Source organism: Leptodactylus fuscus, chromosome 2 (assembly GCF_031893055.1).
Source record: "Leptodactylus fuscus isolate aLepFus1 chromosome 2, aLepFus1.hap2, whole genome shotgun sequence".
Lineage (NCBI taxonomy): Eukaryota > Metazoa > Chordata > Amphibia > Anura > Leptodactylidae > Leptodactylus > Leptodactylus fuscus.
In genome coordinates this window covers 69369233-69376426 of record NC_134266.1, presented here as the reverse complement: position 1 = coordinate 69376426, position 7194 = coordinate 69369233, and positions in this window count along the sequence as shown.

The window sequence follows — 7194 nt, the reverse complement described above, 5'->3', positions numbered from 1 at the left end:
TTATGCAGCTGCAGATACTACAGGGCTGATTGATAGTGCAGTCAGATAATCTAATTTATCCCAGGATGGGGCCATTGTCATTATCAGGACGGCTCTGGATGGAAAATTTATATAACCTTTCACATGCATTCTAGGTAGGTGGTGACCCTAAAAAGTATATTGACATATTGTGCCTAGAATGTGAAACATTTCAATCTCTGGTTTCACAGATTTTTATCCTCCCACATGATGTGTCAAGATTCCCGCCAGTGATATATTTCATTGCGGGACACTTTGATTATACAGTATTTCACATGCAACATATGACATATGGTGTGGCCTATTACACATTACATTGCTATATTAAGATTGATTTGTGTTAAGAATCTTCATCACTTCATCAACTTCATCACTTCAATATTACACTTCATTATTGTGTATCGATAGATAGATAGATAGATAGATAGATAGATAGATAGATCGATCTTTATATACGCACGTTCATGAAAAAATATGTAAGGATGGGTTCACACCTGCACCCAATCTCCGCTTTGCAGGTTTCCGTCTTCTGCCTGAGAAACTGGACAGGAGACGGAAACCCGGCGGTCAGTTTTCAAACCCATTCATTTGATTGGGTTTGCAAAGTGTCCACTGTAAGCCGATGGCTGGTCAGGTAATGGAGGGAGTGTACATCTCGCCCAGACTACTCAGGTGGGTGAGATGAGAAAACTCCAGGAATGTTTGTTCTCAGCAGACAACTTTCGTCTGCTGAGCATTTTGGTAAATGCTCAGTATTGGGCTGGATTTTTCGGAATGACAGGTAGGTTGGTAGTGGGACCTGTCATTCCTCCCCCTCCAGTCCACACTTTGGGGATGTTCCGGCAGCGACTCAGCTGCAGAGAGTCTCCTCATCAAGGAGGCTTAAGAAGTTGCTCCAGCAGCAACACTTTTGCATAGTTTGGCTGGAGAGCCAACTGAGAGGTCATATTTTTGGAGCTGTGTCCTGAGTGATTCAACTGGCTGATTTCTGTTATCCTAGGTGAGGTAACCTATTCTATGTTTAGTTAGAGCCTAGCCGGGCAGGGATTTATTTTTGTATTGTTTCCTTTGTTGCTGCACTACCTTTTGTGAGTGAAAATAAAACTCTACTTTTGTTTTGGACTAAACAAACTGGACTTGTGTGTCTATGCCACCCCACCTAGCAACCCCAGACCCTGACACTGCCCATGAGCGCCTTGTGCCCCTCAACTGCAAAACATTTTTTTTTAACCAGACTCAAAGTCGGACACGCAGGACTTTGTGTCTGGTTACAAAAAAGCTGGTTTCGCCGGAGACCAGAAGACGCACATGGGCGGACACTGACTGCCAGGTTTCCGTCTCCTGTCTTCTTCTTGGGCAGAAGACGGAAACCCACAAAGCAGAGACCGGGCGCAGGTGTGAACCCTAACATTGTTATTTTTATCAGTATTTTATGTTCATCCAAACAGTATATAAAAGTAAAGATGATATAATTGTACCGGAAAACAAGATGTAACACATTGATCTTGCAATGTTTTTAATGCTACACTCCCATGCTATTGTATTTTTTATTTTTGGTTTAGGGCGTAGTCATACCTGAAGAAGGCAGAGCTCACTTACCCAGTCTTTTCTGTTTCTTATGCCACTGAACATGTCACCTATGATGTCAGGAGATTGTCAGAGTGAGATTGTATTGAAATGGACATGGATGTAAGGAGCTGTTCACATAGTGGAAAGTGAAGAGGAGTTTTTGGAAGTCTTCCATCTCAGAATCCCTCCACTTCCTGACCCTGTGTATCCAGCGGTGGAGAACTGCAGCAGAGCTTCTATACTGACTGGTATACTGACTTGCTAGCTTCAGAAAACAATGGGGTTAGTCAGATGTGGTCTCAATCTATGACAAGGCTGAGTAGGACAATTCTTTTATCAGTGTCCCAAAAAAAGAAGCGTGTCACAGCCTTCAATTGAAGCGGAATTCACCTCAAACTCAGCTCTGTGAGAATATATCCTAAGCTTCTTTACACTTGCGTAGAACAGAGGGACTTATGACTGCTGTGTGAATCGGTAGGTCAGTATAGTAACTACACTCATGGCTACAATTCATAGTATTACCCCATTGGTAGAAGTGATTTTCAGCAGGCATTGCTTAGAACTATTCACTAACAGATTACTGATTGGATGGAGAGCGACCACTGGGATTCCTACTGATCTCAGGAAAGTCCTAAGTCCTTCCAGTTGAATGGAAAGGCAGTCGCCCATGCTCACTGATGCTCCATTCATCTCTATCGGACTATCATAGATAGCTGAACACTGATTCAGCTGCCTTTCAGCAATCCCATAGTGATGCCTATTTACCTGAAGGGACTTGGGACCCAGTATCCAGATCTCCACTTATACTTCTACATTCTGCTTACTCCACTCCTGGCTTTGACTGAAAAACCTGCAACAAAAAAAGCTGTGCTTCCATAATGTAGGGGCCTCAGCATTAGGGTTAAGGCACGACATAGCAGGTCGCAGCAAAAAGACACTACAGGAAAAACCGCAGCAACAACGCGTTTCACAGAAAGAACCTTTGTGGTATTTCTGCTTCAATCATATCTATAGGGAAACCACCAGCGTAGATATAATTGACATGCTGTGATTTCAAAAGCCGCAACGGTTTTGGAAACCACAATGTTTCCACAATGTATATTTTTTGGCAATGTGTGGATGGGATTTGCTAGAATCTTATCCACTTTACAGTGACATGGGGCCCCGGCTTAAAGTTGGTATCAGGTTTTTTTGGTGATATGCAGTTTTTGAATCTACCCAATATGCTTTCTGGTCCTATGATCACAGAGCTATCTTATTGCGTCCTCTGTCAACAGTATTAGTCCTGGAATTTGTTTAGCTTCTTTAATCTCACTCTAATATTTTTTTCTGAACAGCAAAGATTTCCTCCAGTCATCTCCTCCCTGTAGATGTAATGTTTTCTGCTTCCTTCTAAAGGAAGATTCATGACATCAGTACTGACAAGACTGCAGTCCCCTTGAAATTCTTGGCTTCTCCGAGACGTTATCCACCATTTTCCATTCTGCTCTTGGCAGTTGCTTGAACTCTTCACCACTTGTACAGAAACTCTTGGAATCATTGATATACAGTGTTTTTTTTAAAATACGTTTCTGGCACCTGCTGTACTTTCTTAGGGAAGTCCTTAGATCTAGTCAAGATAATTCTCAATAGTTCAGGAACAAAAAGCAAAAAAACTTAGGCTGGTTTCATGCTATAGGCTTTTCTTCATTGTTCTGATCTATCAGAAAATGAAAATAATGGATACCTTACTGATGGATATAAACAGAGGTTTTTATCTCTCAATAAAGACATAAGGCTATGTTCACATTTGCATCAGAATTTCCATAAGTGTTGGAGAGCCCACCTGAAATTGGTGAACGAAAAAGTCCTGCACAAATATGCTTTTTCGTCCACTGCTTTCAGTTTAAAAACAATGGACATCCAACACCACCCATTACATTTAATGGGGTCTTCTAGGTCCTATATAAAGGTGCTGTTTTAGTGGGTCACCTGTCCATTGTTCTGATCCTTTGGTGGACCAGAATAAAGGACAGCCAACACTAGTGCAAACCTAACATAAAACAGAAGAGACCTTTCTTTTGTATTTAACACTGCACTCAAGGATGACTGATGTAAATGGAAACTTTTTCATCTATATTTGTCAATCTGGTAAACTTCAACATCCATTGTTCTGATTCTCTGATGGATCAGAGCAACAGACGAATAACTTTAAAGTCAATGTAGCCTTAAATGTTTGTACATGGAATCTCCTTTAAGACTAAAGCAGTAAATATTTGATTTAATACTTTATATGAATAAAACATACTAATGCATTATAAGATAGCAAGATTGTGACTTAAAAAGCTGAATTGCATTTAGAGGTAATAATAAGAATCAGCAGAAATACTTCGTTTTTGCAAAGTGTCTTCCCAGAATTTGATGTTACTGGAAATTGTCCGGTTTTTCAGCAGGAGAGACACAAAGCATGTGCAACTCATTGGTTTTAGTGAGAGACTTTATTGACACTGTACAGGACATGCCTCATGACTTTGGTTACCCTTGAGGACATAGTTACTTTAGGGCTTGAGGACACTGCGATTTGTTTTGTTATTGCATTAGTGTGTTAAAAGAGGTCTAATTTTTAAATAATTAGGTGGATATGGCTATATGTGGGATTGCCTCCTTGTGAGGTGTGTTGGATCTTGTATGCCACCATTTTTTAGCATATTTAATGCACGCGATTTACCTTAAGGTATAATGATGATCAAACACATCTATCTATCTATCTATCTAATATTTTTTATGGTCATATTTTTTATGTTGAGCGAGCTGTGCGAAGGTTTGTCTATTGTCGGATGATCTGTAGTTTTCATTAGTACCATTTTGATCACTTTTTGTTATGGAATTCTTATTAATGCAATTTCATGTGGACAGTTTACACATGCGTTTGGGTACGTTTTTTTGACTTGGTTACGCTATGTATACATACCTGGAGTTTTGTAGCCTCTGCTATATTTGGTGCAATGTACTGTATTGTTTGTATATTTTTTACTTGTGTACTTTGGCCCCTACACTTGCATGGATTATATGGAGTGTATACATATGTTTTCATACTATGTTATTATATCCTCCCTCACACTGTGTATTTGCAGTATTGCTGGTATTTTCATAGTTACTCTGTGATCCCCTTATTATTTATTTAAATTTTTTGTTATTATTTGTGTTGTTTTGATATCCATTATTTTATTATTTTTGGATATTAATAAATTTCTATTTTCATATATTTGTGTGGGTTTTTGGTTGTATTATTTTTGGTAATTGCCTTTGGTTGTAACGTATTTTTGTAACTAAGGAACTCCATCTACCTTGCCAGTGTGTACAGATAACATTTGCCAAAGGTGGAGACGTTAAATTCAAATGAATGAACATGACGTGAACTGCTGCATATACAAATCACTTTCTTGACTGCATTTTTAACTAGTGATATCCCCAATCCTTTAATAGACAGTGATGCAATATTTGCAGTATGCCAGACACTTATTTATAGGTGGTATAAAACCAGAAATACAGCCATTGAAATGACCATTCCCCCTTGAATGCACATACAGCATTGAGTACATGTGTATGGATAGACTCTCCCTGCCAATGCTTAAAGCATTGATAGTGGGAACTTTTCAGCTGGTTTTCTATTAAAAGAAAATGAGACAGGTTAATAATTAGAGATGAGCGAACACTAAAATGTTCGAGGTTCGAAATTCGATTCGAACAGCCGCTCACTGTTCGAGTGTTCGAATGGGTTTCGAACCCCATTATAGTCTATGGGGAACATAAACTCGTTAAGGGGGAAACCCAAATTCGTGTCTGGAGGGTCACCAAGTCCACTATGACACCCCAGGAAATGATACCAACACCCTGGAATGACACTGGGACAGCAGGGGAAGCATGTCTGGGGGCATAAAAGTCACTTTATTTCATGGAAATCCCTGTCAGTTTGCGATTTTCGCAAGCTAACTTTTCCCCATAGAAATGCATTGGCCAGTGCTGATTGGCCAGAGTACGGAACTCGACCAATCAGCGCTGGCTCTGCTGGAGGAGGCGGAGTCTAAGATAGCTCCACACCAGTCTCCATTCAGGTCCGACCTTAGACTCCGCCTCCTCCGGCAGAGCCAGCGCTGATTGGCCGAAGGCTGGCCAATGCATTCCTATGCGAATGCAGACTTAGCAGTGCTGAGTCAGTTTTGCTCAACTACACATCTGATGCACACTCGGCACTGCTACATCAGATGTAGCAATCTGATGTAGCAGAGCCGAGGGTGCACTAGAACCCCTGTGCAAACTCAGTTCACGCTAATAGAATGCATTGGCCAGCGCTGATTGGCCAATGCATTCTATTAGCCCGATGAAGTAGAGCTGAATGTGTGTGCTAAGCACACTCATTCAGCACTGCTTCATCACGCCAATACAATGCATTAGCCAGTGCTGATTGGCCAGAGTACGGAATTCGGCCAATCAGCGCCGGCCAATGCATTCTATTAGCCCGATGAAGTAGAGCTGAATGTGTGTGCTAAGCACACACATTCAGCACTGCTTCATCACGCAAATACAATGCATTAGCCAGTGCTGATTGGCCAGAGTACGGAATTCGGCCAATCAGCGCTGGCTCTGCTGGAGGAGGCGGAGTCTAAGGTCGGACCTGAATGGAGACTGGTGTGGAGCGATCTTAGACTCCGCCTCCTCCAGCAGAGCCAGCGCTGATTGGCCGAATTCCGTACTCTGGCCAATCAGCGCTGGCCAATGCATTCTATTAGCCCGATGAAGTAGAGCTGAATGTGTGTGCTAAGCACACACATTCAGCACTGCTTCATCACGCCAATACAATGCATTAGCCAGTGCTGATTGGCCAGAGTACGGAATTCGGCCAATCAGCGCTGGCTCTGCTGGAGGAGGCGGAGTCTAAGATCGCTCCACACCAGTCTCCATTCAGGTCCGACCTTAGACTCCGCCTCCTCCGGCAGAGCCAGCGCTGATTGGCCGAAGGCTGGCCAATGCATTCCTATGCGAATGCAGACTTAGCAGTGCTGAGTCAGTTTTGCTCAACTACACATCTGATGCACACTCGGCACTGCTACATCAGATGTAGCAATCTGATGTAGCAGAGCCGAGGGTGCACTAGAACCCCTGTGCAAACTCAGTTCACGCTAATAGAATGCATTGGCCAGCGCTGATTGGCCAATGCATTCTATTAGCCCGATGAAGTAGAGCTGAATGTGTGTGCTTAGCACACACATTCAGCTCTACTTCATCAGGCTAATAGAATACATTGGCCAATCAGCGCTGGCCAATGCATTCTATTAGCTTGATGAAGCAGAGTGTGCACAAGGGTTCAAGCGCACCCTCGGCTCTGATGTAGCAGAGCTGAGGGTGCACAAGGGTTCAAGTGCACCCTCGGCTCTCCTACATCAGAGCCGAGGGTGCGCTTGAACCCTTGTGCAGCCTCAGCTCTGCTACATCAGAGCCGAGGGTGCGCTTGAACCCTTGTGCACACTCTGCTTCATCAAGCTAATAGAATGCATTGGCCAGCGCTGATTGGCCAGAGTACGGAATTCGGCCAATCAGCGCTGGCTCTGCTGGAGGAGGCGGAGTCTA